Source organism: Strigops habroptila, chromosome 10 (assembly GCF_004027225.2).
Source record: "Strigops habroptila isolate Jane chromosome 10, bStrHab1.2.pri, whole genome shotgun sequence".
Classification (NCBI taxonomy): domain Eukaryota; kingdom Metazoa; phylum Chordata; class Aves; order Psittaciformes; family Psittacidae; genus Strigops; species Strigops habroptila.
In genome coordinates, this window is record NC_046359.1 from 23614020 (window position 1) to 23636001 (window position 21982).

Sequence of the window (21982 nt, forward strand, 5' to 3'; positions counted from 1 at the left end):
AGGGATGTTTGTGAAAGAAACAGTAGTAGGGAAAGGGAGCAGAAGGTGAGCAAGTCCATGTACCAGACATGGGAGGCAATGGACAAAGTACCTGTGTGAGTCGAATAAATGGGGCAATTTGTTTCAAGGTTAAAATGCATTGACTTCTTGAAGTCCCGAGGCTAGAACAATAGAGTGGAAGTTTTTGCAAATGAAGACCAAAGCACGTTACTAAATTGAGTCCAGGTTGGACTAGCTCTTGTCCACCTTTGACTGTCCTCTCCTCTAAGAAGGCAGCAGTTGTCCTTGGGGACACCACCACCTAAAACCCCCAAGGTTTTAGGTGGATTTTCCCATTTATTACTCTCCCTCCTTCTCCACCTGGCCCCACGGACAGGGTACCCTTCCCTAGTGAGAGGCTGTGATATGCCCCAGTCTGTCATGATGTTTCTCAGAAAGTGAGACATATAACAAGGGGAAGGAGCTGATCCTGGACATGGCTCCCAGGGAATTGTCCTGGCTGGCAAAGAGCTGAAGTGGGCAGATCACTTTGGGGTCCCGAGTGCACCCGCAGGCTTTTTTCTGTCATCCTCATCAACTCAGGGGTTGAGCTGCCTCTTTTCGAGGTCTGCGCTCAAATCTGTAAGCTCGGGGGTGGCCGGTGAGGTGACCAAAGGCTGCAGCCCGGCTGCTCCGCTGGAGCCTCCAGAAGCACAGGCAGGGGCTGCATCCTTTTCCAGCCGGGCGAGAGGCCTCTGCCAGCGCCGTGCGGCAGCTGAGCAGCCGCCGGGCCATCAACGCATCTGCGGACATCCCACCCTGCCAGCTCCCACCCGAGGGCACCGGGTCCCGGGCAGCCGCTTTACCCCTGTCCCGTACCCGCCGACCCCGTTCCTCCTCCCTCCCCGCCCCGGCACTCGGGTTCGCTCGTCCCGACGCTCCCCCCCGCGCGGCCCCGTTGGTTTCGCCCCGCAGCCCCTCTCCCCTGGCCCGCCCCTCCCCTCGCGTTGCTGCGGTGACGGGGGAGACGCGCCGCCGCGCCTGGCCCCGCCCCCTCGCGTGCTGGGCGATGACGCAGCTGCGCTGCGGCGTGGGGATTCCGCCGGATTACCCGGCGTGCCCCGCGGCAAAATGGCGGCCTGAAGGGAGAGCGTGGGGCCGGGCCGAGCGGGGGCAAAGTTTGGGGCGGGCCCGAACCGGGGCAGAACCGGCCGCAAAGTCACTGGGACCCCGGGCGGAGCCGAGCCCGACCGGGTCAGAGTCGGGCTGGGGCCCTAGGGGCGGGGAGCGGGGAACGCGACGGGCTCGGGAGCGAGCCCGGGCCCAGCCGGGGCCCCCCGTGCCCCCGGCCTCGCCGGCCTCTCCTGGAGGGCTTCGGGCCGGCGCCCGGCGAGCGGGAGGGCTGTTCCTGTTCCCGTGTGTGGCCCGGGGCGGGGAGGAGGTGTCGAATCCCCCGAGGGGTGCGGGTCCGGGCGGGTCGCACCGTGGCCAGGGGCGGTGAGCCAGGCGGGGTGGGCGGCGGGGGGTGGCCGCATGCGGGAGCATGGCAGGGCCACAGCCTCGGCCCTGAGGAAGGGGCCGTCCCCATGGGGAAGGGTGGTACTACTGCCGCCTCGGCCATCAGGGCTTTAGGGAGCTCTCCTCCCTGGGGGGAGAGCTGTGGTGGGGAGCAGAGCAGGCACTGAAGCAGCAGGCCAGGCTAGGTCCGTGCAGGGTGTAGGCTTGTTTGGGTGATGGGAGAGGTAGGTAGTGGGGGGATGAGAAAGTATCTGTGCAGGGAGCATTGCTGGAGTAGGAGCTGGAAAGTGGAACAAGTCTGGGCCGGGATGTGTGTGTCAAAGAACCAGAGTGTAACTGACAGAGGCAGAACTGGAAGGGAGGGAGTAGCACTTGCCTGGTGCCAAACCTGTCAGGTGGAGAGGGGAAATTCTCCACCAGCCTGGACACCCTCTCTAGTGGAAGGGATGCTTCCTACTATAATAATTAGTGAGCAGCCCCTGAGAACATATGAAGACTCTAAAGAAAAACAGGCGAACAGTAAATACCAAACGCATCATGTTCTGGGCTTGAGCACACTGCATGGAGCAGAGTAAAAGATCAAGTGCTAATAAAGAGATTTTTAGATGGGCAGGAGATTGTATTGGTAGGCATCACAGTGTGCAGATGATATGCAAGTCTGGCAAGGCTGAGAAGGACCTAGATCTGAGAGATGCCAGGTGGACATTGTCCACTGAAAAGAATCATCTGTGAAATACAGATAGTTCTGTGCCAGCAAAAGCTTTTCAGAGGTATGCATCTCTGTTTTACAGGTTCAGAGAAAGAACTGAGATAAAGGGCCTACGTAAGAGGAAGCAATGAATCCTTGTTGAAGCACCAGGCAGCAGGTAAGAAAACCAGGAATGACCTGATGCTCAGTCAGACTTCATTCTTTTGATCCCACTACTTACATTTTTTTTTTGAACCACATGCCTGAAAAGCTGTCCTTCTCTGTGGTGATCTCTGCATCACAGTAGGCCTGTGTTACCTGAATTGAGAATCCAGGAGTGTCAATGAAATGGGAGTGACCTTGAAAAATTCAGTAAGAGCTCCTGGGAGGAAATTTCAGTTAAAGCTGTAAGGCAGTGCTCTTCACATGCCACCCAGGGAAGCAGTCCAAAGTCTGTGCTGAAGTAGCTGTGTTGTCTGTGTAATCACAAGAGGTCTGCCCTGCCAGAATCCCAATGAAATACATTCTGACGATCTGCTCTTCCCATAATTGCAATGCCAAAGTTAGGTAGTTCTAGTGACCCTTTCTTCTCTTAGGTTATTTCTTCCAACCGCATTGTTTTTTCCACCCGTATTTTGACTGTCCCCCTGATGGGTGCTGCAGGTGTACTGCTGGCCTTTCTGTCCTCTTCTGAACATACTGTTGAGATCCAATTTAAAGGGGCAGCTATTTGGTACCCAGCAGCTGGTCCTTTGATCATACCTTTCAGTACTTATCAAATCACTTTTAGTACAACTCCTTTCTCTTTTCTTCACTTAGTGAATCACTGCAGAAAGTGTATGTATCCCAATAATGCTTTGCATACATTGTGTTTCAGCTTCTGGATGTTAAATCAGCATTTAAGCAAGCAGGTCTTAGCTGTGGTATTATGAGCTTTTGGCTTTCTGTACCTTCCCAGGCACACAGTGCTCTTGAAATCACGGGAATGCATTTCAGCAGGGCCAGCAGAGTTCCAAAGTGCAAGCCATGGCTATCTTCATCTTTAATATTAACGAGGCAGTGGGTCAGGAGGGGAAGAGTTACGTGCCAAGACCTGTTGCCTCCTCAAACCAGCTTTCTGAACCAAAGATGACCTCGCATTCTTTTCCAGTCTGTTTCAAGTTAGTTGTTGGCTGCTAAGTCACTTGCTTTGCAGCTTTCAAACCCTGAATTCTTACCCCTGCCATCTGCCCTAAATACAATCATGTGGCATGGTATGTAGGGGAAATAGACTACAGCTATGAAAGAGGTCTAGTCCTTTGCAGGTCTGACCCTTTTTTGCCCCAGAGCAGGACAAATAAAGTCAGATGGGGTGATTTTTGGTCAATGTGCTGATGTGAACGGTGCCAGAGCTGTCTTGGAGAAAGAGTTTGTGGCAGCTGGTGTGGCATATAAAGTGCTTTTAAAAAGTTAAAGAAAGCCAAGCTGTTTGAACAATAGCAAAATAAACAAGTTTCAGTAGTATGCCGCTGTATTTTTCAGTAGTTGTTTGAAATAGACTCAATGCTTGTGAGTTCTGGAGGTGAGTTCCCTAACCTCTTAAAATGTCTGCTATGTTTTATGGAGGGTCTACTGAAAACTGGACTCTGGGATTCCCATGTATCACCACATCTAGAGCGTAGTCCCATGAAATAGTTCTGGAGATCATAACAAATTAACAGTGTTGTGTGCTTGTTAGCAAGGGCCTAGCTTTTACAGCACAGTGTGACAAGAGTAACATAGTAGTAGCTAATAAACTTCTGCCTTTCATGTTGCTGGGAGAAGTGCGATATGTAGGGGTCTGAATGAATCTGCACGTGATACAGATTGAGAACAGGATTCCTCTGCTAAGAAGTGAAGATCTGGCTTGGCACCTTTTTGACTCATCTCTGCTCTTTTGACTGGGTTGTCAGGAACTGGAATTGTCATAATAGAGCAGAATTTCTTGGCTGTTCAATTTAGTTGATGCTTTGAGATTAAATTTAAGGCCCTGAAGCTGTGTATGTTCATCTCCTTGCTTGAAGACTTTGATTGGGAAGATATTCCCTTTTTGTATGACATCTTGAGCTATGGAGAGAGTGAGTGCTTGTGGCATTTGTGCTGGCTGTTTATATTTCAAGTCACTAGTAACTAGGTAAACATGATCCTCTCTGAGGAGGATTCTTTTTACACAGGACTGCAAAGGAGCTATGTGCGTAATCTGTGCAAACAGGGATGATGCCTTAGGGCATGAAATCGTCCATCCTATTTCCCTGCCAGTTCCCCTACCTGAGGGCTTTTCCTTAGATCTAGATTGGCTGAGTCTGTAAGTGTAGTAGGAAGAATGTTACTTTTAAAAATTGAAGTACCTTTACAGCTGGTTGGAGGGGAAGGGTGACCTGTGGTCAGAATTGTGAACTGCAATGTAGGGTACCTAATTTCTGGCAGATTTATTGTGTGACTGTGTTCAGATTGTTACTGTTTCTTGCTCTTCATTCTTTGGTTGCAATATACAATTGATGCCCATCTTATTGGGGGTTTGAGGAAGAGTTCATTAAGTGTCTGCAAGATGCTTGGATACTGTGGCGTTGAATGCTTTGGTAAAGTTCAGTGGAGGAGAGATGAAAATGATATTCCAAGCTATGACTTCAAAATGAGGCAGCCTCCTATGTGATCCGCTGTCCTGGATATTCTGTAGCATGGTGAAATTGCTATAGAGTGGAAGTCAGGCCCTGCCTTGTTTAAGACAACTGGGCACTTTGAGACTCTCCCCCTTTTTTACCTTCCCAGGAGCTGTTTGCTTGTTTCCCTGGCTTTTAACACCTTATCTAGCTGAATCTTTTTGACTTGGATTAATCTTCTCTCTCTTTTGCCCCACCGTTTGTTCCAGGCTTGGAAATTGTTCTCTTCATGTCAGGATGTTCATGTATGGTCTTACTGCTCATATCCTCAGACAGAGAGGGCTGAGGGCAGCAGCCTGCAGGCTGGCTCGTATTTGGAATGACATGACCCACCCTCTCTGGAGTGTTGTCCTGGGAGCTGTGCTCAGGATGGAAATGGCATGGAAGGCCCTGTAGGAGTGTGAGAATAGCATTGCGATGGTTGGAATGCAGGATAAGCATCACTTGGGTGGGCTCAGTTTTCCTCTGCTTTTCAACAATGCTGGGTGCCAAGCCTGAGGAAGACTGCTGTGCAGAGGTGAAGGAGCTGGAATGTATTCTTCAGTTGAGGTGAATGCAATTCAGTGAAACTGATAGGCATCAAACTGAATAATGATTTTAAAGTATTTTCACATGATGTCTAATCTGTGGAAATTCACTACCACATAATAGCACCGAGGCTAAGAGCTGAGCGGGATTCAGAAAGATCAAGCGCTTATGAGTGGAAATGTTCAGACTTGCTTTAGCTAAAGAACTTGCTTTAGAAGGTGTATTTTTCAGACACAACCCAGTCTCTTAACAGGTAAAGGTTTGAAGAAAGGGCAGTTTGTTCCATAATTGTCCACTGAGACTTTTTGCTCCATGTTTTAAACCACCTTGTATTGGCGCATGTCAGAGACAAGTACTGAATCATGTGTATTTACTATGTTAGGTGGCCACTGACCTTTTTTTTTGTGATAACTGCATTAGGGAAAAAACCACCAGCCAAAACACAAACCCACAAAGCACTTCAGTGCTCTGATTAGTCCTGGCACTTGAGGATTTTAAGCTGGTGGAGAGCAGGGTCCTTGGAAAGATAGTGCAGCCCATAGATAAAGACTGTCTTATTCATGAATGTGAACACAGGTAAGTATTGTCTCTTCATGCCAAGTGGTCAGGGAAAGCGCTTTGTGCTTCTTGCCGTTGCTTGTAAAAAGGAAAGGCATGTGTGGAGTTCGGCCTCTCCACGTTGCAGTGGACTTTAGTCCTGAAGGCGACTCGAGTGAAGGGCTTTAAGGCTGTTAAGTGAGATCCAATATGCTGTAATGTGAGCCTCAGCATACTAGTGTCTGAGAAGACATAATCTGTGTCCTGTGCTCATGTCCAATCTGTGTTGAGGATCAAGAAAATTGTCAGTGCTGCTTGGTCAAGTAGGCATAAATTCGGTTTGATTGATAGGCTACTAAAGGTAAGTGGCAGTGGTATGGAGATACGTGTAAAAAGGTGTGTGTTTGTAAAGTTTTCCTAAATGCAAGGGGAACTTCTGAAGAAAAGGGGGGGGAGGATTTTCTGAGCTAGGCGCAGGTCATGCAAGCGTTGAGATCCCTGTATGGGTGCCCTCCCTATGGGCTGTTCTAGGAACAACGTGCTTTAGGGTACAATGTAACCCTTTTGTGGCAGGGGTAATAATGTCTGAGTAAAGGGTTACTGATGTTCACAGAGGCTTTGTGATGCTGAGAAAGTGAAATGGATCAGAATTGGAAAGTAAAGTTTCCTGCAACAGTTAGGCTGGTTTTTAGGCACAGAGGGTCTGGCCTGCTGCTAGTGGCAAGAGAAAACTGGTTTAAATTTCTGGGGGTCAGCAAATTCAGAACTGAAAGTCCCATAGTGACTACTGTGTCTTTGCTCGAGTTCCATGTTTGTATGTTGGCTCTGCGGTAAAGCTGGCTTTGGCAATGCTATAGGAGTCATAACTGGATTTTCTTATCTTGTGTTTAAAGTCTCAGTTGTCCTGCTGCATTAATGTAACACTCATGCATGAATGGTTCTGAAATGAAAAGGGACACATGAGGTAGTTTTAGCTATTGGGAAATTAGGCTCAGAAACAGCCTTACAGAATTTGTTTCCGAAGAATAGAAGTTATTTTCCTGAGATTAATAATTAGATAATCATTGTGGAAGTAAGGTTTTTGACCATTGTTTTAGCATATGCTACTCAGGGTAACTGCTCTTAGACCTGGGTGCACAAGCTTTCTACAATTCCCAAAGATGCCTTGTTTCATTATCTCCTAAATCAGATTTCATCCGGCAGCTTTGCTGTTCATTATTGAGGACTCTGCTGCTGCTTGTCAGGAGGTGACTTGAAATCTGGTCTGTCTCACATAACTTAAAAGTGATTGCAGTTAGTTCTACTGTCTGGTTTTTCTTGTGTGTTTTTATTTATCTTTTTTTTTTCCTTATGGAGAACTTTTCCCTTTTACCTGTGGGAGATCTATACCCAGTGTACTGTGTGCGCAGCCCTTTTAAGGGGGGGGAAAGAGGGAGGGGAAAGAAAATAGCGGGAAATGACAGGATATTTGTTTAAAATTAGAGTTGTTTTAAGTAACCTTTCTTGAGAATGGACTTCAAGTTCACATCCTACCTTTAAGTGGTTTAATTTTTCTGAGCAGAAAGTGTCTCATGCACTAAAATATGCAAAATATATTTCTTGAACTTTTAGAATTGAATTTCTAAGCATTGCTTGCACTATGGTTATGTGAATACCATGAAATGAAAACTGCTCAGAAGGATTTTCTCAGGTAATTGCATTTTGCTAGGGATACACTCTGTAGTAGATGGTTGTGTAGGCACCCAGTCCGATGTCTTCCTGGGCTGGTGCAGAGTGTCATTTTTGGGAAGCTTCTCGTACCAGGTTGGATTGATTCCTGAAAGGAAATCCTCCTTGCTGGGCTGCAGAATTCCTGCAGAGTCTGCTTATAAGTGTATCCGTTTTTTCTTGATTAGATGATGCCTTTGTAAATAGGTCCCCAGGTGCATCTGAAATGGCTATAACAGAATTCAGTGTCGCCAAGGCTCCAGCTGAATGGGTGGAGCTGTATTACTGTTCAGCTCCAGAGATGATTTACTACCTGACTGACAACTTGCAATATAAACATTAGTCCAAGCATGATCTTGTCCCAAAACCCTGCCTGCACAGGGAGCCAGGAGTCTTCCTGCCACGCGCCATAAATCGTTTACGGTTTGCTCATGCTCGTACATTTGAAAACCAGCTGTGTACTGGGGATTAGCAGTTTGCAGAAGGCCCGTGCGGGGCTAAATTAGGGTCTCTTGCCTTGGTGGTGAATGCCGGTGTCAGAATAGCGGGAGTGCCTCTCTGCAGTGGGAGGCAATTTACTCTGGGAATGGGGGGTGGATGCGGGGTGTCTGTGAGGGTACAGCAGCCATGGGAGAGCATTGCATTGCAGTGTTCAGATGCCTGGCTGATAGCTGCCCAGCGTGGTGGAAGATAAAACAATTAATTGTTAACTGTGTGTCTTTTAAATTTTATTTATGTATTTATTATTCCTGTATATTTTGTATGTATAATATATATACACACAAAATACAAGCAGACTATTTCTGTCTTCTAGAAGCTGAAGGAGTTTTGGGGTCTTTCTTTTACAGTGTGAAGAATGGTTTCCTTTTTGCTAGCCCAAGGTAGCAGAATCAAATTATATGCAAGGCCATCTGGGGCTTCAGGACTGATTTCAGCTTTTATAGAAAGTTTTACTGTGTCACTTGAATTTATTACAGCTTTGCAACTTCAGCTCCCCAAGTAAGACTATTTTTGGGTGGGCTGTGATAATTTAAATCACCTCCTGGAGCTTCTATTGACTAACTTGTGTTTATGGTGAAACCTCCCATTTATCCAAACCCTGGAAGCACAATCTATTTGATAACTGTTAAATGTACTGATGCTTTTACATTGATGCTGAGTACATCGAAGCCTGAAGTCAGTTGGGACCTTCAGGTCTTTCTGTAATAAGGAAAATATGCAGATTTTGTTGTACAAATGAGACTAGACGGTACAGTTCAGATACCTCCTATGTGCTGGCTGAAGGACCAGCTGCTGAGTAAAGCAGATAGAAATAGATCATTTTTAGCTGGGTTGGTGTCGCCATTGACAAATTCTTTCTGGGGTGGGTTGGGTAAGAATCTGGGTGGAATGTGTCAGCAAGGTGCCCTCTCCTAGATGCACCAGCTGAACACAAGTGCTTTCAGACCGTACCATGAGCCAGTGGGCTCTGGGTAAAGTAGGTGACTTGTTTCCAAAATGTTACAGTTAGAAGTTCTTACTGTTTTGTTGAAGCTGCTGCACAGGCATCCCTCTGAAATAACACCGTTTTCCTGGAGCTTCTTGCTCTCTTCTCTGTCGTAGGTTTGGGGAGAGTAGCTGGAAGGGCTCACCTTATGCTTGTTTGAGCCTAGGAGTTGCTTCAATTTTTCTTGCTCCTTTTGGTGAAGGGCTGTACAGTCTGTTTGATTCTGTGCTTTGCTGAGATGGAGGCCAGATAGCACCACATATGTTTGTGGCTGTTTGTGTGGGCATTTGAGATTTCGAAGGCACCTGCTAATGAGTTGTAGGTCATTTCATGTCAGATTGGCTAAGTTTCCATCAGGCTGTTTCTTTATTGCGGCAATGCATATGAACTGTGTATGTTTGGGGATCCCTATTACCTATCTCAGATGGAGAGGGCTTTCCTCCTGTTTGCTGCTCCTCTCTTGCCACAAGAAAAAAATAATCACCTGATTCTGGTGAGCTGTAACCTCCAGATGGAATTAGATGTTTTGCTGTTATTTATATAGACTTTCCAGGTACATACAGAGGTTAGAGAGGGGCGTGGGTGTGTGCTTGTATTTCGAGCTTTCCCTCCTTCTTGTTTTTGATGCTGCCGTTGGAATTCACCCTTGCCTTTTTCTGGGAACTAGTGTGAAGGAATTGCTGTCACCCAGAACAGAGCTCAATCTGCTTGCCTCAAGGCCTTACCTCTCCGGCTTAGGACTTTGCCTGACTTCCACTGGCAGCAGTTTGTTTATGAGCTTACATTACCTGAATCATCTGGGGTAGGTCTGAAGGGAACAATTCAGGGCAGTGGAAATCTCAACTCAGAGATGCTGGGATAGAGAAGGGAAGGAAAGAATAGAGTTAGCAATACAGTTAACTCTTCCCCCCTCACCCCCCTCCTTTTTTTCTCTGTTTCCTCACCTGCCCAGCTGTGTAGTAGGTTAGCAGTACGTGTCTGTTCTTATTCTTATGAAAGTAGACTTTGTTCTCTGGAGACTGCTAATCATGCCCCATGGGGGTGTAATCAGTTATAAGGTATTTAATACAGTGCAGGCGGGAACAGGCCGCCTGGCTGGGCTGGCAGATTGCAACACTACAATTATAAAGGGCCCCTTTCCCCCACTCACCCGCCCACCGGTGGCAGGATGAGGGTTGTACCTTGAAACAGTATTAAGTTTTTGAAAAATAAAGATGCAGTGGGGGAAGGGAGAGCAGAGTCTGAAGAGGCAGCTCCTATTCTGGGAAACAGGCAGACCCACGTTCTGTGAGAGCTGTAGCCATTGCAGGTTGCGCTGTTGAGATTTGCGGGAGTTTGGGGTTTCAGTCCTGTCACCATCGAAGTGGATTTCACAGGGATGGCCTTTGGCAACCTGTAGAGCAGCAGGGCTTCTGTCCTCCGTGAAATGGGTTTTCTTGTGGTGGCTGGGGTTGGAGAGGTATGGAGTGGTTAGAAGTGGAGGAGCCCTTTCTCCTGCATGTGATGATTTAGACACCTAATCTCTTTGGTGCTTTGGTAAATCCTGCCAAGCTTCTATTTATATCTTTGGATATAAATCTATTGGTAAATCTGGCCTTTCATGCTTCTTTCTTCTGAGTACTGGGACAGCTTAACCTTACTGGCTTAGAAGGGAGTAGATTGCTTGAGGCCTTGCATTTTAATGGGTTTGGGAAATTCTATTGGACCTCATTTGGTCTGTTCTTGTTGCCTAATACCAGACCATTCCCCTTGGTGAGGGCCGTGAAATGCACATGTGGGGTATGGAGAAGCTGGGTCATAGCCTTATAAACCATCCCTGCTCTGGCAGCTTGCTGGATGCATTGGCATGTTTCTGGAGCTTGTGGCTACACTAACCTTTCCTCTTCCAGGTTCCCCAGAGATTACAGTGTTTCAGCCCTTCGTTGGTGCTCTTTGAATTTGCTGACGCTGTTTTGTGCAGTGATGGCACCCGTCTCCCTCCGTGTGCGTGCTCTTTGCTTCTTGGAAAGTAGAAGAGAATAGGTGTTATACTATATCCATTTGTGTTAAACTGTTGCTGTCATTTTTGCCTCATGAAACCCTGCTTCTTTCTGACATCCAGAAGTTCAGAACCTGCTCTGTGAAGCACAGCAGATAGAAGCTCTTTTTTTGGCAGCCTTTGGAATATTGGTGTTGGTTCAAGTGGGATATATTCTTGCTACAGCACTTGTGACAGTGTTGGCTTTCCTGCTTGGTGCTGAAAGAACACTGGCTATTAAGTCTCACAGTTGGCCTTTAGCAATGGGCAATGGGGTTTTAGGAGTGGATTGATGTTCAGTTGTATCACACAAAGTGCATGCAGATGCAGAACATGGGGGTTCACAATACAGCATTCCTTTTGAGGTCTTGAGAATGCTGCGGACAACTTCACTTCCTGATGCATCCTCATTGTTTTACCTTCAGAATAATTTCACGTTTGGGGACAGTGAGTTCTCTGGAAAGCTTTGGGATTTGCAGGAGGCCCCATGAAGGAGGAGTAGTGTTTGTTTTCTGACTAGAGCATAGTCTGTGACTCTAGAACAGTGAGGTTCTGAGATGAGAGGTTACCTGATGGCTGGGGGTTTTGTACATCAGGTCTCTATTCTCTTGGTCACGTAAGTGACCAGGTGTCAGTGCTGTAAGGGGAGAATAATGTACAGTGAAGATCAGATCTGTTTCTGTGCACAGTGGGGACAGTGTTTACAAAAGGAATTTTGGGTAATAAGGAAGTGCCTGCATCTCAGAGAAGTTGCCTAACTTAAGGCAGAGTCGTTTTCTGGGGATGGAAAAAGGCCTGGATCCTTCTAAGCACCCCTAATGCATGAAGTCCACTTCTTACTCTGTTCTGCCCCCGCCAGCTCAACAAGTCTCAGTGTTATCTTTGCCCCTTGTCTTATAGGAAAAGTCAGGAAAATTCCCTTCCCAGGCTACTGCACAGAGCTGTTCCTGTCCTGGACTGTGGACAGGAACTTGGTGGCAGCTCTCCTCCTCCCCATGACTTATGTGCCCAGTTGATAACTCTCCTGCCTTGCTCTATTTCTCTTGCCCCATGGCTCAAGAAGTTGCCTGGAGAGCTCAAGGACTCTCCCACAAATGAATTTGAGGCTGAAGCTGTTGTTGGGGTCCTGGCAGTGGCAGGGCTGGCATGCATGGGGAGCGTGGCGGGTGTCGGTGTGGTGGGTGTGTGGGCTTGCTGCTTGTTTTCCTTCCCGGCCTGGTAAGGAATGCGATGTGTTTGCCTTCCTTGGCCTGTGGTTGCAGCCGCATTCCTGCACTGGGAGTCAGCACAGCGGCGGGCGGCGTGCTGTTCATGCCCTCTAGCTACATGCTTTCAGCTCCACATCAAAGGTGTGTTTAGTGTGTAGCTTGTGCCATTCCTGGCCACACCTGGTGGCCTGCAGGCATGCAGGAGGCGGGGTCTGGCTGTGTTTGCAGATGGCATTCAGGGTTCAGACTTCTTGCTTGTGGAAAGGCTGGAGCTGAGTCCATGCTAAACAACCCCAGGAATGCAGCGGGAGAGCTAAGCGGCACAGTCACTCCAGGGGCATGTCCTAGCAGCAATATTTCCTTTATAGCTGCAGCAAAATAACTCATGCCTGCTTCTCCAAAGGAACTGGCTGTTTGCTTGGGTGTGTTGTAGGGTTTAATTTACACCGATAAGGCCAATTAAGGTTGGCTCATCCCCCCTGCAGCCTGTGTGCTCTTGGCAATCAGTAGATGATTGAGTGGCTGGTGCCATCAAGGTCTGCTCAGTACAAACTGCATGAGATGTCTGCTTGGAGGTGGAATGGCTCTGGGATTTAACCTGAGCAGGAGTGCTTCCTCCAGTTGGTGGGTAAATGTTCTTACATGTATATGCTGCAGCTGAATTGCTCCAGTATCTTCTGGAAAAGCTTCATTTTCTGGCTGGCACCTCAAGAGATGAGGAGGGGAAGCGTGGTGAAGGATGACAGATCAGGATGCAGATGCATTATTTTGGGATTCTTGACATGATGTCTGTGAGAAAGTGTGGCTAGTTTCCTATGCCCCTGTCATGCAAGCCGTCCTTGTCCTCTTTATGTAAGCTTGGCACAAGGAAACATGGTCGCTTTTGGCAGTGTCGGTATGGGCAGACCACAGGCAAGGCCTGTGGAAAGATCAGTAGAGCATGTTCTGTGTCCTGGGTAAGTCATGCGCTGTTCACTTCATGACCCAGTTTGCTTTGATCTTTGGGACTTGCAGTTTCCCTTCTGGCAATTTCTAGTAGCCAGAAATTCTGCGAGCTGCCAGTCATTTCCATATTGAAGTTAGTTGTTTGCAGAAGACCTCCCTACTGGCATCCTTAGACAGTAGCAGGCACGAAAGAATTGGCATCAGAAGTGCTCTGGTTTTATAGCATAGTTTTTGCTTTTAAGCTGTTGCCACAGTCTCTGGGTCAGTTGCTGCAGAGCTCCTTTTACCAGACTGGTTCTTGCAGGATACCTCATCACTTTGCAAAGCAGGATCTCAGTGATAGGTGATTAGGGGAATATTACTTGTTGCAAAAGATTCTTACCATTGTGAAATGGTTGGAAATTATTCACACTGGATTCTCTTCTCTCTTGATCACATGTAAACTCTGCATTTTATTTCAGACTGATTGCCACTGGCTCCATACCTGACTTTTTGGGCTTGGGTGCTGACAAGAAAGTGTGTTTCCTGAATCTTCATTTGCCTTCCTCTGTTCTGCAGTGCCAAACTGGACAGTATACCCTGTGGTTACATGAAGTGTAGCAAAATACAATAAAGTCTAAAAACGGGTTTTGTGGAATGTTACGATAGAACATTTAAGTGTGTATAATAATTGGGCATTTCAGCTTTGTCATGCAATATAGGAGGTCTTTAAATTTTAGGATTTTTAGGAGATTTAGGATTAAATACTGCTTCTGTTGTCCCTTTCTGATTGCCAGAATGGGAGTAAGGGAGCTGGAATGAAATGGGTGTGACATTGGCTAAGGAGGAAGGAGAGCTGATTCTTGGCCTTTTATTTCCTGTCAGTGAGCTTTAATGTATTGTTGAGAGAAAGTAACTAGTTTCTTGGTTTGGCTTCCCTGCTGGCCTTCAGGAATCCAGATCCGAGTGCTTCTGTGTCCACTCCCTAACGCCTCTGCCAGGGAGATGTGCTCCTCCGGCTAGAGCAGTAACCCTCACCGAGTAGCTAGATCTCCCCCTGCTGGGACAGGGAGCAGAAAGCAGGGCTTCGGCTGGACAGTAAAACTGGGAATCGGTCTGATCCTGGGGCATCTTGAGCCGGCAACAGATACAGTATTTCTCCAGTTGAGACATTCCTTAGTCCGGAGTCACAGCCTCTGTAGAGCTGAGCTCATGCAGCTGCATGAAGCTGAAGGCATGAGTGAACAGCTTGCTGAACAAACACCTTATCTTTGCAACATCTGCCTGGCTACATACTGGCATTCATCCATGGTCTTTGCCCTTAGATGAGCGGTGAGCTGCTAGGTCTTTGAGAGGTTTAGTCTGACACTTGACCATAATAAAAAGTACCTGAACACAACAGCTTGCTTTCTTTAGGATATCTGGGGCTGATCATCTTCTGCTCTCAGTCAGAGCCCCTTTGAGGATAGGTGACTTCACTTGCAGCTTAAGTATCTCTCATTCCCAGCTTGCTCTCTCAAGAGCAGCATAGAGCTTACTTACAAAGGTTTCTACAGGGAGAAGCCCCATGGAGGTGAAGAGCTTGTCTTTGCTGCTGAAAAAGGCGAGATTTTTCCTTAACCTCAGAATAATTAATGGGCTTATGCTACCCCAAAGGATAACGGCGGTAAAAACCAAGCATTTTAGCATTTTTAAAAGAGCATTGCTGGACAGGGAATCTAGTGCTAGTCTGGACAAGCTGACCTTGTGGTAAAACTGAAGTGCTGGGCCTTCACTACAATTTCCCCTTGAGACAATTTATGCTCATGATTAGCTCCAGCTGAAGAAGAGTGGTGCTAGCAATGGTGGCAGATGTGGAAGGAGATAGCTGATGAGGGCACTGACTGCTGCAAGAAGGGGTTGTGTTTGGGGGAGGAGCTGAAGCAACCTTGCTTGGTCTTAGGTGAGGCATCTGTGGTTATAACCCCCCCCAGGAGAGGAAGGTGAACCTAAGATGTACAATACAGTACATAGGAGGGACAAGCAGTGCAGCCTGTGTCTGCTGATGACAGACAGCCTCCTCATGTACAGCCTATAGGGTATGGGGTGGAGGTGTATGTCCCCTCTGCTGTGGTTAGGATCCTGCTGCTAAAAAATCTGACTGAAGCCCAGGTGAATGGGGAGAAAAAAGCCATAGCCAGTTGCGTGCTTTATACAAGTCGCCAGATGGGTGGGTGGATCTGTTTGTTTTTCCTAAGCTGGATTAAACCATGTTGTATTTCTGTGACTGAATTCTCAGAATAAAATCTCTCAGCAGTTCAGTGGTGCTGAAGACTAAAAGAATCATTGAAAAAAAGCTTTAACACCGCCACGCCACACACCCCCCCAACCCAACAAAACCCAAATGAGGCAAACTGAGGCAATTTAACTACAGGGCCACACCACAAAAAAAGAGAGAAGATGCTCCAGGGTTACATTCTGCTTCAGGAGCAATGCTGCTCTATTTTTTGCAGAGTTGAGACAAGTTTTGTGCCTGTTTCTGCCCTTGGCTCAGGCTCTGAATCTGCTAGGCCCAAAACATGTTTTTGAAAGCTGTCTCCTTTCCTTGTTCTGCCTCTGTGGCCTGTTGAGACAACTACTGCCAGCGCGTGTGTGTGTGCACTAACAGCCTGGATGCAGAGGCTCAGTGGGAGCTGATGGGGAATACTCGATGCGGTCTCCAGGGTAGGTAGTGGCTGTCACTTCGGTTAAGTGGGAGGCATCTGTGCCTGGTAGGAATCTTTCTTTGCAAAGAAGACAATAAAAACATCATTCATAACCTTTGGGAAGGGAAAGTGTCAGGATATGATAAGCTTTGGGAAAAAGCTGTGAACCCCTTTCTTTTTTCCCTTTGGTTGGATAGGTATATTCCCCTAACACCACTGTTTCTCTCAGTGCTACGCTGCTTTTCCCTGCCAGCTTATAATGAGCTGTTGCTCATTGTAGGTGAAGCAAAGATCAGGCAGCTTGGTTGAAGAATGACCCTCACACAATGCTGGAGCCTGTAATTTTACTGTAATTATACTGACTGCTGTCTGTATGCAGTGCTGTAGAGATCATAAAATATTTCTGTGCTAGAAGTTCTTCTCTGATGAATAGCACAGAAGATGTCTCAAGTTTCCATGGCAATGCTTCTGAATGTGCTTCTGTCACCAAAGAAAGAGGGACTTTCAGTTGATTAAGATTTGAGGGTTTTGTCTGAAAAAGGGAATGGTGGTGAGACTGCATGTTAGTTGTTTGCCTGCCTTTGGCAAGGCATTATATATCTGACTGATATATAATCTGGAGAAAGAGGAAGCTAACATTTGGCTAATGGCAGAGACGGACTGTGTCGTGCAAACTACAGCTGGACTCCTGGACATGCTTAACTGTTCAGCTACAGATGCAGCTGCACAATCACCCAACAGTTAAGCCTGTACCATTCTCTGCCTCTCACATCTGACCATCTGCTAGGGAAAAACTAATTAAACCAAAACAATTCTTGCTGGGATTAAACCCCACCAGCAGAGAGAATTGAGTATAGTACAAATATTGTTCTCCTACTACTGGACCAGGGTTGCTGTTTTATTTGTACTTACAAAGAATTGCAGGCTATTCAACTCAATTGCTGTCAGGTAGGTGTTTAGCTCATGCACACTTTCCTTCTCTTTTCCATCCCAGATCACTCTTGGTTTAGGTGCGAGAAATAAGGCTGTCTTGCTGTATTTTCCTGCAGTTCCTTTCTTGTGACAGCTGAGGCTGTTTTTCTTTAACATGGAATTTCATGCAATAGCAGTTCACAAAGCTTTTTTTTTTTTTTTTTTTTCCTTTCCTACTAGTGCCTCAATTTCTTTACTTATGGAATGGAAATTGTTCCTGCCTTTCTCATTGCATGTGTTTATGGTGAGCATGAATTCTAGAGTTGATGTGGGGCCACGTAACCTTATAATTGCTAGAAGCTACCAGCGTGAATCTGAGACTCAAGACCAAACAGTTTATTGTGAAAATGTGCCTGCAGCCTTTTGAGAGTTGAAATTTACATCTCGTAAAACAGAAAATGTGGAAGTGTGGTTCCCTTAGCAACTGAACTGTTCTGTACCTACAGTCCATGTTGCCATGAGATCAGGGGTTCAAAATAGCTCTTTCAAAACCAATAAATTAAACAGACTTACAACTCTGGTTGATTTCATGGTTGCTGCTGGTACTCAGCAGAAGTGACAGCTCACCATGTCGTTCAGAGTTGTGGCAAAATTAGTTTCTGAAGGCCAGTGAGGAATACAGTTCTCTGCAAGGGGCTCTCAGAGGATTCTTGCTATTTTCTTTGCATGCTGAACATGGAAAACTTGTACTGAGGAGGAAGTTAGTTCTGTATATGATAGCTCAAAGATGGCAGTAGAAGGTGGCAGTGAGGAGGGGGTGATGGTTGCGTTGGTGGAGTGGATGTGAGGAAGGTTGCAGTAAGCTCGAAGAGGCACGGTTGAAGAAATGGGTAGAGATGAAAGTCAGAGTACCAAAAGAATGGAGATAAATTAAGTCTTGGTAGTCAAGAGGAGCAGTTCAGATAGTTTTGAGTGAGGAATAGGAAAAAATAGCCAGTAATTTTGGAATTGCTGGAATTTAATTTTGACAAATATGTTTCAAAGGGAAATGCTGTGCGAACTGAGGAGATGAGAGGTGATTTTAGAGTGTGGATTTGTAGCGTGTTATGTCTGTGACCTCAGACTTGTTTTGTGTTTGCGCTTAACCTACAGTTAGCAAGAGAGCTTCATATTTTGGTGGAAGAGGGGCAGTAGTAAGACCATGCCTGGGGGCAGTTAAAGAACATGCTCTAACTCCACACTCCAGTTGTCTCAGATAAGCTGTTGGTGAGCCATACCCTTAGGAATGAGTGAGTGGAAAACATTGCCTTCCCAGTGTCTGAACTGCTCCAGGTATTTTGGACATCAGCAAGCAAAAGCTGTGTAGGTGTATGGAAAGCAGGATACGGCGCAAGGATTTGTGATCACCCTTGCTTGGAGAGGGTGGAGAAAATGTTATGCTGGTCTGAGCATATGATGATGATGTTTAGTGGGCACAGGATTCAAATGTCAATACCTTTAATACCTTAATATACTTTGTGTAGTGTGATTAGCTTACGTTGATTCTGAGAGAGATGTCATACTGGGTTTTCTAGAAGGAAAAAGCTAAACAAACACAAAACCCAGCAAAATCCTCTTTGGAAGCAGAAAAGGGCAAAAAAGGGTTAACTTCAATATTGGTAAGGATTTTGCCATTGCAGGGAAGTTGATTTAACTTAATCAGATTAGAAACAGCTGTGATTATATTAGTGCAGCATTCTTGTATAGGCATCCTTAATTTAGTTTGTGTCTTGTATCTATCTATTTAACTTAAGTTGATTCAACGTAAAGTGCTCTTAAACTGAATTAAGAACATTTACCCAGGAGCATTATACTGCTTTACATTATTTTCTAAGTCAATTTAATTTAGTACCATGTATATGTAGACAAGACCTTGGGGAAAAATCTGATCCTTTTTATTACTTGCTGAACAGTATGTCATGTTTGGCTGCAGCCATGTGATCGTGGAATGAAAGAGCTTGTTGTGGTGCATGTTAGTGGAGGATGGGCAAACTGATAATTGCAAGCCTTTGTACAGCTTGGTCCTTCTTAGCCACAGTGTTTGATTAAAGTAGATTGCTCCTCCTTCTAAATTAGGCTTTTTCTTGTCTAGAACAGATGTGAGACTCCTGAAATGTTATTTTAAGGTTCCTCCTCAGCCTGCCAATAAAAGAGCCTTCAGACCTGGTTAGCATGCTGTGTATGCAGCAAAAGCAACATCTCAAAACTTTCACAAATGTTTAATGTTTCAAAAGGTTCAGCTGGCTGAGCAGGGTTGAGCTGGACTTTTCTGCAGTTAGGTAGAGCTTTAAAGATATTTCACCCAATTTTGTGGCTGTTTCCCAGGCACTATCTCCCCCCAGTATGTGCTTCAGTATGAATAGTGACTTACATGCATACAAAACTCATGGCCAAGGAAGAAGTTACTATGTAAGTACTGCAGATGTCACTTGTTGAAAAGGATAAATCTCTAGTCAATATATCTTGTGTTTTCTGCTGGTGAAGGCTCTGTGGGAACAAAACTGGCATGTGAATTACTCTGCAAGTGTGGCTGTAATGATAGCATTTCAGAATAAAGCTGGCTGCTGTAAACAGCCATTTCATTTATTGAAATTTGCTTTTGCCAGCACCTGCAAGCATCAGGGCTGGACTTAATGCCTCCTCAACATTGCAGATGCTCTGTAGGCTGGGTCACTGCAACAACTTGTCCATCTGTCTTCTGTAAATAGTGTAAGTAATGCGCTCTTCTCCATTGTCCGGCTGTGTAGATACTACATAGTGTCTTAGCCATCTGTGCATCACTGCAGCTCAGACAGAGGGGGGTGTTTTGGAGAGTGTATTGAGGCATGTACATAGGTTGCAGCAATGAAGCATTCTCTAGCATTGCTATTTTCTCTTCTAAGAGGGATGGCTCAGTGACATTCAGTCCCTGGCACTGAGGAGCTGGAGACTGCAGTTTTCCAGGACTTCCGAAACCAAAGGCTGAAACAAGAGGACTGCTGATATTAACTGCTAGGGTTTATGAGACTGAGGGAATACCTACAGGGGTTTTGAGTCCACTTCTCAGTGGTTGAAGAATTTAAACTGTTTCTACCTTGTCCTAATTAAATGCATTCTGATTTTATGCTTTATGAAGGTAATGTATGATTTTCACCCCCCCCTTTTTCCTCTTCTACAGCACAAAAGCTGACAGAGGTCTGGGAATTCCTACATGTTGATTTTCCATAGAAATCTCCCTCCTTCCCTTCTCTTAAAATGTTTGCTTGCTGTACCTGTTCCCTAGCTTGTGTTTGAGAAAGTTTAAGGCCATGGCTCCCAAATTTCCTTTATGTTATCTGTCAGGTTTTTGCCAGATACATGTTGTTAGAGTGTCAAGATTTTCTTTTCCTAGCAGGGCCCAGACAGTTATTTTCAGGAACTCTTTAGAATTCTCTGAATCTCCGTGAGTTGTTTTCTAATGGCCTGGTATACACCTCAATATCTGAGGAACATGCTTCAAAAGTCTTCCCATGGAAGATCTTACAAAAACACAGGTAAGAAAACAGAGTGGGGAAGGACATGAAACACATGGTGCGAAGATGAAGAGGTTCTGGAAGTTTGTAGCCTAAACCACCTTGTGAAAGTTGAAAGGATCACTGAACAAACTAAACAGGCTTCTGGTGTGTCAAGTGTTTCTGGATGAGGAGTTGTCATTAGCCCCCAGCGTAGCTGTTGGTGCTAAAGGTAACTTGGCAAATGACCTGCTGCTGCTCTAGTTCTTGTGCAGTTACAGATGTAGCCATTAAAGGTGGTTCTATGCTTTACATGCATTAGAAAGCTAGCTCTCATTTCCTGGTCAAAATCTCCCCTGGGTATTTTTATTCTCCATTAACATTCCTTCTGGGGATTGGATTCGGGTCCTTTGCTTCCTGTCCTGTTCCTGTTCAGATGTTAATCAGCTGTTGCATTCTATTCCAGTTATATGTTAGCAACGTTAGTGTTTCTTCGGCAATGCTGCCCTGTCCTGGCTTTTATAAACGGGAAGCTAAGCTACTATTAACACAGCAAAGAGTACTGATGATAAAACACATTCTTGAGGATATGGAGTGCAACTGAATTAGGGAAATGGGATCTTTGTATTGTGGAAGGAGGGAGCAGGACTGTAAGAAAAGTACAATTCTTACTGCTTTTGAGAGACTTCTGCAGGGGGCAGTAGGTATGAAAGACATGTGCTATGTCCAGTGGTATTTACATTCAGCAAGATCTGTGTAAAACTGCAGAGTCTAGGGATTTCATTTTCTTTGCAAATGTGTTAAGTGTTAAGTAGGGCTTGTTACATGGACTGTTGTTCAGCAGCTAGCCTGATCCCTTTTTCTTGATAGCTCTTGGAATTGTTCCCTGCATGGGAACAGAGGTTTCTGTCTAGCAGTTAAGGTTAATTGGTATGGAAAAGCAGGAATGAGCAATAATCCTCCTGAAACTCAATTTTAATCCAAGAGTCACTATAATGCTATTACTCAGATCTGAATTGTGAGCGTTAATGTACAAGCAGAAGTGAAATGTGTTTGCACTAGAAGCTGTCATCCTTTTATCTTAAAATGAGCTTCAAAGTAGCCAGCAACAGAATTGATCTGAACATACTTCTACTTGAGATGCCTTCTCTGAATAAAAATGTCTCTCATTAAATATTAAAATGTCCTTTAATAACCTTGCAGTCCATTTCCACTGTACTTGGCACCAGCAGTCTACAGGTGCTACTTTTAACTTCTCACAGCTTGTTTGTCTGTCCTGGACAAGACTTCTTGATGCATTTATTTCATCATCCATCTTGCTGATTAGGCTTGATCAGGCTTACAGCTTCTCACTTAGTCTGGCTTGAGACATGTGGCGGCTGAGGTTGCCTCTATCCATAAGCACAGGAAGACAACTGAACAAGCTTCTCTTGCTTTTGCTTCACATGATGCTAGTGAAAAGATGTTGTTGCATCCAAAGCGGGATGTGCTGATGTCCTGTGTTGGATATGCATTCAGAGTATAGGTTGGCCCACACAGAGTGAAAATTCTGGGTTAGCTGTGGTGATCAGATACATGTCACAGGCCCATAGCAGTGTTTTGTTTAC

The 21982-nt window shown here is 45.7% G+C and overlaps 1 protein-coding gene across 5 annotated transcripts in view; it reads left to right on the forward strand.

The window, feature by feature from the left end:
* The first annotated feature begins 1083 nt into the window (after positions 1-1083).
* TJAP1 (tight junction associated protein 1) overlaps positions 1084-21982 on the forward strand; it is a 39236-nt gene continuing 18337 nt past the window's right edge. For 3 of the 5 annotated variants that reach the window (XM_030500025.1, XM_030500026.1, XM_030500027.1), the window contains exons 1-2: positions 1375-1490; positions 2289-2363. The gene's annotated coding sequence lies outside the window, so the exon portion shown is untranslated. Of the gene's footprint in view, positions 1234-1374; positions 1491-2288; positions 2364-21982 lie in introns of those variants that run through there. The other 2 variants (XM_030500028.1, XM_030500024.1) reach the window with 2 other exon arrangements.